General features: G+C 52.7%; 1 protein-coding gene across 1 annotated transcript in view; it reads right to left on the reverse strand.

Moving 5' to 3' along the window:
- Positions 1-10,797, reverse strand: part of SFMBT2 (Scm like with four mbt domains 2) — a 227,004-nt gene extending 216,207 nt beyond the window's left edge. Inside the window, exon 1 of the mRNA XM_030321061.1 lies at positions 10,577-10,797. The gene's annotated coding sequence lies outside the window, so the exon portion shown is untranslated. The remainder of the gene's footprint in view (positions 1-10,576) is intronic.
- Positions 10,798-12,291: the final 1,494 nt, after the last annotated feature.

Consider the following 12,291-nt stretch of genomic DNA (forward strand, 5'->3'; position numbering starts at 1 on the left):
ATGCGTATGCACCTTAGGAAAGAGTCAGAGACGTGTTGTCTTCTCTAACAAAAAGATAGGGCGTTTGTCACAAAACCATAAAAGTAAACGTGGCTTTTACTTGTTTTTTTAAGTTTTGCTTATTTAAGTAATCTCTACACCCTACACGGGGCTTGAACTCACAGCCCAGAATCAAGAGTCGCATGCTCTTCGGATTCTGTCTCCCTCTCTCTCTGCCCCACCCCAGTTGCGCTCTCTCTCTCTCTCTCTCTCTCTCTCTCTCTCTCTGTCTTTCTCTCTCTCTCAAAAATAAATAGGCATTAAAAATAATAAAAAATAAAAGAGTTGCATTCTCTTCTGACTGAGCCAGCCAGGTGCCCCACATGGCCTTTACCTTTTTTTTTATTTTTAAGTTTATTTTATTTTTGAGAGACAGAGAGAGATAGAGCCCGAGCAGGGGAGGGGCAGAGAGAGAGGGAGACACAGAACCTGAGGCAGGCTCCAGGCTCCGAGCTGTCAGCACAGGGCCCGACGCGGGGCTCGAACCCACAAACCGCAAGATCATGACCTGAGCCGAAGTCAGACGCTTAACCAACTGAGCCACCCAGGTGCCCCGGCCTTTACCTTTTAAAGCCGGTTGTACCTAGCAAGAATTCTATCTGCCATCCACTACAGGAAAAAAATCAAAAATTCAAAATGGAGGATTAAAGGAAAGTGACTTAGCCAAGGTCACACACAAAAAACTCTGAGCCAGATCAAGGGTTCTGAATTCCCTAGACTGGTTCACTGTACCCATCAGACTGTAGGCTATCTACATTTAGTGCACTTCCTAAAAACTATATATACATATACATATACGCCAAGAGCCAATTTCCATTAAAATCCTGCTACTTTGATTTGATGCAAAACTTGACTTTTTCTCCTGAGCTTTAGAGGAAGTGAAATTAGTTTCTACTGGTAAACAGTAAAGAAGCTTTGATGGCCAGCTTCAAGCCTGAGGTCAAGCTCACCGCGTGACGTGCACATCAGCCGACCTGGCCAGAGTGAGCACAGTGCTTCCCAGGCCTCACGCAAAGAGCCGCTCTGAATTCAGCGCTCTATGGCAGAAAACAGGAACGTCCTAAAAGACCAAAATGCTAAGGTGCATCTAGAAGACGATGCTCACTGGTGGCCAGCACTACTTAGAAAGGAAAATTCTAGCTCTCTTCCCCGGTTTCCAATTTATTCTCACTTACGTTAGAGCGGGAAGGTCTTTCAGAAAGGAGAGAAAAAAAGGAAACCGGTGGATATGAAAGCCAATTATTTTTTGAATTAAGCCGAAATTTCGGAAGTGCAGCACCTTCCCAAACTTTTAGTGGTTGATTGACAAGTCAGGGAGCCGCACGCTATCCCAACCCAGAAACACTGAGTAGTTTCACTTCTCCATTTTAAAGACGGGGATTCAGCTTCGTTTAAAGGCTTTCCTCTTTCACGAGGATCCAAAATAAATACAAACAGAAATGCTCTGGTCTTACCTGCATTTCAAATCAAGCACATTAAAAAAAAACAAACCTATTTATACGATCCTGTATAACCTTTCCAAAGACTCGATCTCCGTATCAGTAAAATAAAGATAAGAGCACTCCCCTATACAGATTAAGGGGGCTAAAGCATTTAAAGTGCTAGGCACAGCGTGTCACAGTAATTTCAGTTTCAAGACAACGTAATACCAGGATTCAATTCCTCAATCTCTCTCACTCCACCTTGCTAGCAAGTTACTCAAGCTCCCTAAAGCCTCAGTCTCATCTGTAAAGTGGGGTGATATTTCCATAACCTAGATGAAACAGAAACACAAAACTGAGAAGCACAGTGGCCGGAACACAGTTCAGGCTTACAAAGGCAAGTGCTTTTATTTTCAACATTATCTGGAATAAACCGCTAATTCCAAATCTTATTAATTCCTCCATCCTTCCGTCCTTAGTCCCTGGACCTACAGATCCACATGTCCGGTTTTTAAACGAGCACCTACTGAAATTATACTTAAAATGACACTGCGTGAGAACTTGCACTCGGCATTTCAGACTCTTGCATTATACCTTATAGTGATGCGGGATTCATACTTCACTTTTAACTGAAATGGAATGGAAAAAAAAAAAGCCTGCCGAATTTAGGAGAAAGTAGACAAGGTACACCTTAATAATTTTTTTTAAGATCATTTTTTTCAGGGGCGCCTGGGTGGCTCAGTCGATTGGGCGTCCGACTTCGGCTCAGGTCATGATCTCACGGTTTGGGAGTTCGAGCCCCGCGTCAGGCTCTGTGCAATTTGAAGCTTGCTTCGGATTCTGTGTCTCGTTTTCTCTCTGCCCGTCCCCCACTTGTGCTCTGTCTCTGTCTCTCAAAAATAAATAAATGTAAAAAGAAAATTAAAAAAAAAAAAAGATTATTTTTTTCAGGGCACCTGGCTGACTCAGTTGGTGGAGAACGTGTGACCCTTGATGTCAGTCAGGGTCATGAGTATGAGTCCCAGGCCGGATGTAGAGATTACTTTAAACAAAAAGTTTTTTTACTAATAAGAAAAAAGATGATTTTTTTTTTCTCAGCCAATAAAACTTCAGGGGGAAAAAACAAAAATCCCAGGATAAAAATCTCTTCCACCTCTCCCAGTCCCACCAGCTCCAAACCGGTCTTGTACAGTCAGGGCCGCTAACATTATTTGCCCTACAGAATTCACCCTATGCTTTAACAAGCGCCGTATCTACCGAAATGTGTCATTTTTGTTTTTAAGAAAATCAAAAAGAATGAAACAGAAAGGCACAATGGATTCTTCGCTTATTCAGTGTCAAAGACATCTATCTTATCACAAGAATGGAAACCTAAGTGACAGAAAGTAAAACTTTTTGGTTAGTGAATGTCATCTTGTCAAAACACAAGGGGCCCTAACTATCAGTACATGGTGAAATATAATCACGTTCTGAAATTCACCAGGGGCGCCTGGGTGGCTCAGTGTGTTAAGCATCTGACTTCGGCTCAGGTCATGATCTCAACGCTTGAGTTCAAGCCCCGAGTCGGGCTCTGTGCTGACGGCTCAGAGCCTCGAGCCTGTTTTGGATTCTGTGTCTCCCTCTCTCTGCCCCTCCCCCCCCTCAAAAATAAACAGTAAAAAATAAATAAAATAGATAAAATTCACTAGGGTGCTAACCAGATGGGGAGTGTGATGCTAGCATATTTAAATCAGAATACCACTGAAATGATCATGCAAAACCGATCCTTAAGAATTTTATTTGAGGGCCACTTGGGTGGCTCAATGGGTTGTGTCCAACTCTTGATTTTGTCTCACGTCATGATCCCAGGGTCATGGGATCGAGCCACATGTCAGGCTCTGCAATGACAGCTCGGAGTCTGCTTGGGATTCTCCCTCTTTCTCCCTCTCTCTGTACCTCTTCCCCTCTCCCCCGAACTCTAAAATAAAAAATAAAAAAAATTTTTTTTTTAAAGAATTTCATTTGGGGGACCTGGGTGGCTCAGTAGGTTAAGCTTCCAACTTTGGCTCAGGTCATGATCTCACGGTTCATGGGTTCGAGCCCCTCATCAGGCTCTGTGCTGATAGCTCAGAGCCTGGAGCCTGCTTTGAATTCTGTGTCTCCCTCTCTCTCTCTGCCCTCTTCTACTTGTTCTCTCTCTCTCTCTCTCTCTCTCTCTCTCTCTCCCTCCCTCCCTCTCAAAAATAAAACATTAAAAAAAAGAATTTTATTTGGTAACTTCATATCCTTGTTATGCAAGTTCTAAATTGAATACCTTCCCTTATTTATAATATGCAGTCCTGTCTTGTCTACACTGACTTCAGCCAATGTTTGCTTTAGCCAATAAGATCATTTGTCTTCTGTGCTGTCCATGACACTTCTGGTTTTACAAAGAGAGGAAATACAGTTGACTCTTAAATACTGTAGCTAAGACCAGAGTTTTCATTTCTTTTTGTGTGTGTGTTTATTTATCTTTGAAAGAGAGGGAGAGAGCCTAAGCAGAGGAGGGCCAAGAGAAAGGGAGACAGAGAATCTAAAGCAGGCTCCGAGCTGTGAGCGCAAAGCCCGACGTGAGGCTTGAACCCGCGAACCTTGAGCTCATAACCGGGGGCCAAAGTCAGAGGCTCAAGCGACTGAGCCACTCAGGCCCCCCAGAGAGGAAGTACAGTTGACTCTTGAACAGCACAGGTTTGAGCTGTAGGTCCACTGACACGCAGATTTTTTTTTTTTTATAAGACATACCACTCTAAATGTATTTTCTCTGGGGCACCTGGGTGGCTGAGTCGGTTAAGCCTCCGACTTCGGCTCACGTCATGATCCCGTGGTTTACGGGTTTGAGCCCCGCATCGGGCTCTGTGCTGACAAATCAGAGCCTGGAGCCCGCTTTGGATTCTTTGTCTCCCTCTCTCTCTGCTCCCCTCCCACGCTCACGCTGTGTCTCTCTCTCCTTCAAAAATAAATAAGCATCAAAAAAAATTTTTAATGTATTTTCTCTGCCTTATGATTTTCTTAATAACTATTTTCTTTTCCCCATCTTTCTGTATTGTGAGAATACAGTGTATAACACAGAAAATACATATTCATCAACCGTTCATGTTACTGGTAAGGCTTCTTCTGGTCAACGGCAGGCTTTTAGTACTTAAGTTTTTGAGGCGTCCAGTTACCCAAGGCTTTTCAACTGGGACTGGGGGGAGTTGTTGCCCCTAACCCCCACGTTGTTCAGGGCTAATCGTACTGCCTAGTGGCCCAACGTAAAGAGCAGGGATGGAAAATGCAGCATCGGATTGGGTTCCTCCACTCACTAGGGTACCAGCAGGCTGCCGTCACCCACCCACGCTATAAAGACTACTGGATGAGGTCCCTGTACTCACTCTGTCTGCAATGGCGGGGTACAGAGGGCTATCTGAGAGGGCCCCTCATAGTCCGAGGAATTACTAAAACATACTCGAACCAGGTACTTCTTTGTGACTTCTATTCAAAACCACGATGACCCAGCCCAGCCCATGCTATCATAGGGATTATATGCAAAGGCCGCACTGGCGTGTTCCTCGATGTCTACACCACACCTTTTCCAGGGCATGAATGAGACGTGCCCCCACGTGGAGCCTGTGTCACTCAACAGCGACAGCACTTTAACCCTGAACAGTGAACTACAACCCAACTACCTTCGCAGACCTCTTCTGGAGCCACCGTCACCAAGGCCAGGGTAACGTTTTCACCATCCTTCGCGGACATGGGTCTGACAGATGAATCGCTTGGGCATGCCTACAGAGATGTGCTGAATCACCAATTTCCCCCCCAAACAGAAGCATGGAGATCTCTGAGTGAAACCCAAGTCCAAAGCACTTATTTCATCAACAAGGAAGATGAGGCTCAGAAAAATACAGTAAGTGGTCCAAGGTCACACAGCTAGGCAGAAACATCTCTGAAATAGATCCCCGGCCTCCTGGTTCTGTGTTCTCCTCAACGCAATCAGGCGGTTAGATCCTGGGTCACCAATGAATGCACAGCTTGGTTTGTTATGACAAGTATAACTTCCCTAATTTTTTTTCCTAATTGCAGAATGGGGACAATAAGTTGTTATTGGGGCAATAAGACAAGAACGGCTAAAACAAAACAAAACCAAAAAACACAAAATGAGTCTTGAATTACACATGTTAATTTCGTTTGGAACCGAGGACCTTTCACAAGTTCTTATGACCACTATACTGTTAAGTGAACTCCACAAGTTCCAAATAGTGACATTCTAACAGAGAAATGTCCAAAACCTAGAACAATAGAACTGGAAGTAATTCAAATCCCAAAGTAGACCATTTTCTTCAAATCACTAATGAGAAGAAAGAGGAGGAGGGGACCTTTTACTTCCATATCCCGACAAAAACTTTTAGGCAGAAGTACAGACCCTGGAGAGCCCCACGCTTCCCCTGCACGGGCTTCTTAAACTCCAAAGGCAGCCCGTCCCAATGAGGGGAACCCTCATTCACTTACTGTTCAGAGCAATGTTTCCATCACTCAGCACTTCTCAGATTTGGCAAGCCCTTTGTGGGCACTGGCTGTAAAGGAAGGTGAAAAATGCCACCTCAGCTAGAACAGGCAGAAATGGGATTTGATAAACATCCAACACTCCCAGGACAGCAAAGGAAGGTCTTAGGATAAAAAGGGACTAGAGAGGCCAATCCTCTCCCAAGCCTCTCACCAAGGCTCTCCCCTTTCTTCAAGAACCTATTCTGGGGGGTTGGATTTTTTTGTTGTTGTTGCTTTTATTAAAGCAAGAATCATGAATCTAGGCATTTATACCTAGCTAGAGCAGGATTTAAAAAAAAAAAGTCCATGATTTTTGCCAAAAAAAAACAAAAAAACAAAAACATGAGTTGAAAAGCTCTCACACATCAATTACTCGCATCATTAGTGAAATTCAGGTCCCAGCGGGATGGCCTGTTTGAGACTCAAGCGCCTGTACCCAAATGGGAAATAGTCAGTTCTCACCCCTGAAGGTCTAGGCTGGCGCTTCTAGAAGACCGCACATCAGAACAGCAGGGGGTGGGGGGCACTCCTCTCCAGGGGAGGGGCTGCTGAACCACCCAGCCACCGGGCAGTGGTTTACACGGCCAGGGGAATGGGTCCTTCGCACAGTAAGAACTTTGATAGGGGAGTGGAGGGTTTCTGGGGTACATTGGTGTACCCTCTCAAGCAGGCTCGATCCCAGCGCAGAGCGAAGATAAGGATTGGAGACAACATTTATTTATGGAAGGGAGGAAGCACGGGGTGTGCCAGTTTAAGGCGTGCTAGGGAGAAAGTAGCAGATCTCCTACCTCAAAGGAGAGCCTGGCAACAATTCCTCTGGCCACCAAGGCCTCTCCCCTCCCCCCCTCCGTACCCCGCTCAATCTCCCTCCCCACCCCCACTTGCCTCCCCAGCATCTGGGGCCGAATTTAAGCCTGTTTTTGCGTTTTCTCCGACCTGGTGAAACCTGGATCCACTTGCTCGGTGCAGACACGCCAATCGGCCCCCCGGGTCCCCTGGCCTCGGTGGGAGGGTGGCGGGGCGACGGAAAGCGGAGGGCAGCGGCGATGGATCCGGATTCAGGCAGGGGTCTGCCCTGGTCGAAAGCGGTTTCCCACCGGTGGGCTCCGAGCCGCCGCGGCCGCGCCGCTGGAGCCGACCGAACGCCGTGCCGGGCGGAAGCTCTCCGGGGCGGGGGCTGCGGGCGGCGTGGGAGCCCTGGCCCCTCGAGCGCGCCCGCGGGGTCCGGGGGCGCGAAGGACGGGACGCCGGGCTGGTGAGAAGTCGGACTACTGCGCCGAAAGGGGCGCGAGCATCCGCACGACCAGCCCGTGGCGCCGGGCTCTTCCCGGAATCCCACCCCACTCTGCAAACCCAAAGATCCCGAAAATTCCGAAAGCGAAACTGCAAGCGGGTCTCCAGAAGTTTGGGAACGGTCTCGCAGGCTTGCCTGCGTCGTCTCCGCACTCGGACACCAGAGTTGCCGTCAAGGCCGAGCGCCCCAGGCGGTGGCGATCGCTCCGCACGGCCCACCAGCCGCGTCCCCGGGCCACCTCCCTCGGTTTTTTACGCGGAAAGGGCCCCAGCCCGGAGCCGCAGCCCTGGCCCCAGTTCCGGGCGGTGGTCGGCCGGGCTCTCGCCCGCGCGTCTCGGTTCCTCCCTCCTCCCGCTGCTTCCCCCAAGAAAGGGAAACTTGGGCCCTGCGAGAATCCTGAGGAATGTTCTTTGTAATCGGTTGTGTATTGGCGTCCACGGCACAGCTCGGTGCAAAATCGCGGGTTTCGGGGCGTTAGAGTGAATTGTGCGCTTGTCAGCGGCGACGTCAGGAGGACGAGGGGAGGGGTTCCCGGCTGAAAACTGCAGTTTACAAGCACAGAGCCATTTTAGGCTGGTTTCCACCCCAGCGAAGCCCACGGGAGAGCTGTCCCCAGAGGACGCGCTGCCAGCGCACGCTGGAAGGGCCGGGGACGCGCCGCGCGCTCAGCCCCGGGGGGCCGAACGAGTCTCCGCCCGAGTGTCGCCGATCTCTCAGCCCCGCCGACCAGGTGGGAGGGAATATCTGCCGCGGGGTCCCCACCCCACGGGGCACTGCGAGGGACGGGCCTCTCCGACAGCGCGGCGTCCGTCTAAGTGGGGAGCACGAGCTGACCCTATGGATCCCCCCTCTAGGCCCCTGCAAATGCCCAGAAACCGCGGTACTGCGCTAACTGCAGACCTAGCCACCACTATCTTTTTAACCCCAAGATTTAAACACGTCTCGGCACACGTGGCCATTCCACCATCAGGTCCGCTGGCCTAGATAAGGTCCCCAGGACCTGCCCTCGCCAGGCCCCGGGGACGCGCACAGCCGCCTCACAGCCCCCCACCCCCCGGGTCCCTCGCGCGCGACCTCCGCTCGGCAGCCGCGTCCTGGCCACTGGCGACCCCTGTTGGAGATCTGGTCCCTAGCTTAGCGAGCTCCGGTTTGCTTGCTTCCCCCTCGGACTCCCCTTACAGCCTCCGACTTTGCCCCCAAACTCCAGTCTCAGACCCTCCCGGCCCCAGAAGCCGGCCTTTCCAGGGCGCCACTCAAACCCCAAAGCGACAGCGCCGCCCGCTGGCCTGCCACGGCCCAGGACGCCCCTCTCAGATCCAGCCTTCTCGCGCAGGACCTGAGCAAGGGACACTTTCATCCGAGAACACTGCTCCCATCCCCCACCTTCCCTAGAGCTCAACTCCAAAAGCAACTCCTCGCTTCGACCCTACACACTTTTCCGCCGAGATCCGCGCGCGGACACCTCTCTGCGCCACCATTTCCATCCTCCCCGCGCCCTCGGTCGTGGGGCCCCCCCGCCGCCAAGTGCGGCGTGCCCCCAGCACACACAAAACCCCACAGGCGTCTGCAGCCAGACTGCACCCAATACCCTGGACAGTCAGTCCTTTGAATGAGCACCTCCTCACTCCGCCTACCCCCGTAGGGCTTCACGCGCGCAGAATCCAGCAACAGGGAGAGCTCGTCTCGAAGAAAGCCGAAATAAATCATTGCCTCTGCCCTCATGTATTTTGCACCACGTGTCAGCAGTTTGTCACGTCAATCATGGCAGGGTCTGGCTCCAAGACGCACACACACATTCGGGGCGTATGTCTTTGACACTCCCCCCCCAACTGCACACACCGGTATGCCCACTGATCCAAAGGCACACACTGCAGTCGTGCTTGGATACCCTGGTCTGGACCAGCGGCACCCATCCCCCCCCACCCCCAGCAATGGACTGGACACGCACACTCTTAACACGGAAAAAACTAGGGCAGCTCATTCTGGCTCTTTTTTCCCACTTAATTCGCTAAAACAGCTCCCGGAGTAGCCAAAGAGAGTCGAAACTAAGGGATGGCAACTCCGGTTGGGTTTTTTTCCCACCTCAAAACCTTTATTTTCAGTTTTTAAAAGCCACCTTAGCCCGCCATATTGAAACTGGCACGGTTTCTAAATACTCTTCTCCGCCAGTCGCTGCGCTTTTGCAAGAAAACACAAGTACAAATCCGGCTCTGGACGTGCGTCCGGCCGCCGCGAACCGACCACTTCCCCCCCCCACGGTTCCCCCGTCCCCGGTGCACCCTCTCCCGCCGCCCCGGCTCAAAATCAATAAATACATCTAGCAGTTCCTACAGTTGTTTCTTTTCTTTCTTTCTTTCTTTTTTTTGGCGGATTTTTACCAACACACACGTTTTAAAAATACACTTCAAAGCCAGATCAGATTAGCAATTTTGAAAGGAGGTCATATGAGAGCAGACAACAGGAAAGCCCCAAGTGACAGGATATTACTTTAAAGCAAAAAAAAAAAAAAAAAAAAAAAAAAAAAAGAGCATCCATGCCGGAGCACGCTCCGAAACTACTACTACTGACAATCTCATTTCAAGCTACACAGGCAAATGTTTCCAAGAGGGCGACTCCGAATGTGTAAACGATTTTGAACACCCTTGACGGCTGGTCTCCAGTCCTCACCCTACGGTTTTCCCCCTCCCCGCCCCCAACACACACACACCAAAAAAAAAAAAAAAAAAAAAAAAGAAGAAAGAAAAAAAAAAAAAGAAAGAAAAGAAAGAAAGAAAGAAAAAAAAAAAAGAAGACGAAGAAAGGGACCCCAGCAAGGAAGCGACCGGGGAGCGCGGGGCAGCAAGGGCGGCTGCGTCGCTAAAATGAGCGCACGAATGAGGAAGGTGGGCGGCGGGAGGGGACAGCTTGCACCCGGGGAGGAGGACGCTTTGCAACTACAGACGGCCTCCCGCAAGGCGGGCTTTTCAAAGCCCAGGGACGAGGTTGGAGGGGGGGGGGACGGGAAAAGCCAAAAAAATGACAACCCGGAGCGCAGAGCGGAGTTTGGGGCTCTGCTCCCGTGCTGTCGCTCTCCCCTCCGGCTCTCCTCTTTTGCTTCTCTCCCGCAGCACCCCCTTCCCCAAGCCTCCCACGCCCGGGCTTGCTCAAGCTTCCCTTCCGCCCCCCCCCCCCGAAGCTGGAAAAAAAGAAGAAGCTGAGCGGCTCACACTCAACCTGCGGGCCGGAGGTCTGCTGGCGGGGCGGGCTGGGCGCGGGGACGGCGGCCGGCGCGGCGTCCTACCTGGTGAAGTTCGTCCTCCCCTCGGAGTGGACCCAGGCCCCGGGCGCCGCCGGGGGGACGCCGGCCTCGCCCGCTCGCTCCGCCTCGCCCCTGCTCGCCGCGCCTGGCTCGCGCCCCGCCCGCCGCCTCCCTCGCGCGCCCGCTCGGGTCCTCCGACTCCCACTACAGCCTCATTCCAATATGGCATCCTCTCTGTGCGCATGCCCGGCACTCTTTTTTAAGATGATTATTTTGTGTGTGTGTGCAGCGAACTCCTTCAACGACCTTTCCCAGCGCTCGCAGAACGCCTCGCACCCGTTAGCCTGCGGGGCGCCCCCGACTCCCTCCCCGGCCCCGCAGTGCCGCCCCCGCCCCCGGGCACACAACGACCCCCCCCAACACACTCACACGGGCACACTTCACGCTCACGCTGCGCCCTCCCCGCCCCGCTCCCCTTCCTCCTTTCCTTTAGCTCACTCCGTACACGATCTGCAGAAAGTTTCACATCACAGGCGTTTCCGCACAGCCATCCGCAGGGGAATCTGGGCCAAACTCCGCATCTCCCTGGACACTTTTGTCTTCTGGGTTTGCAAGCCTTTGGTCGACCAAGTGCACAAACTTGCGCTTTATCCGCCGAGGGCCGGTTTGGAGCGGAGAGAAATTCATCCTCTCCGCCACCTCTGCCCCCGCCCACTGCGCCCCCCCCCCACCCCCACCCTCCCCAGGGCACTTACAGGGAGCCTTTTCTATGGAAGATTCGGACTTTTCCCGGTCCCGTGGGGAAGGCGGGAGGGAGCGGCAGAGAGGTTTTTTTCAGGGAAACGTTGCCCCTAGGGGGAGGGAATTAAGTTGGGGCCGCCTGCTCGGGCCAGCTTGCAGCTGCTCTCTGCCGGGCCGGGGGCCGGACGCGAGTAACCGGGGTCGCCACGGCGTCTCCTGGAGCAGCACCCGGGCCCGAAGACGGCACCTGGCCCGGCCGACTGGTGTAGGGCGGGAAAGAATCCTGCCCGGGGCGGGGGGGGGGGGGGGGGATCGTGGCCCTCGGCGACTGCTGGAGCGCAAGGGAGGCGGCGCAGCCGGGTTGCAAAGCGGAGTTTACCAGCCGGCGGGTGCGGGTACCTCGGCGCCTGTGCCCAGGGCGTGGGGGGTGGGAGGAAGGACGGAGAGGACCCTGCCGGGGCCTAAGGCGCAATGGCTTCGCAGGGATCTGAACGAAACGTCCCCACTTCGGAAAGCTGGCGACGCCCTAGTGGGAAAGACGAGGAACTCACAAAGGGGACCTCGCTGTACTGAAGAGCGAGGAGAATTGCTGGTTGGGGACAGCAATTTATTTCCCAGGAAATCAGAGATAGGGACACGTTTGGTCCGGGAGGGGGGGGTTGTTCTATGGCCGCAGGGGGGTAAAATTCTCCAATGTCTCCCAATTTTGTGTTCATCTCTTTCCTAGGAAACCCTCTTGCCCTCCCCCAACGCTGGCTCAGGGGTCAGAAGGACCCGGGGTCTCCAGCGTCCTGCGCGCTCGCAAATCCACCCACCTTCCCCCTCGGCCTGCTGCCCCCCGTGCGTCCTCCAGGCCCGGGGAGCTCTGGTGAGTGAGTTACCCGAGGGAAGGTGGACGCTTTGAAGGGCTGGGGACAGTGCAGGGACCCGGGGATGGAGTCGGGGGTCAGAGACTGGTCGTGCGCCGGATCGGCGGGGTCCTGCCCAGCTGGGTCCTCCCCCGACGGCGGGCCCCG

Source organism: Lynx canadensis, chromosome B4, assembly GCF_007474595.2.
Source record: "Lynx canadensis isolate LIC74 chromosome B4, mLynCan4.pri.v2, whole genome shotgun sequence".
In the NCBI taxonomy this organism is placed as follows: domain Eukaryota; kingdom Metazoa; phylum Chordata; class Mammalia; order Carnivora; family Felidae; genus Lynx; species Lynx canadensis.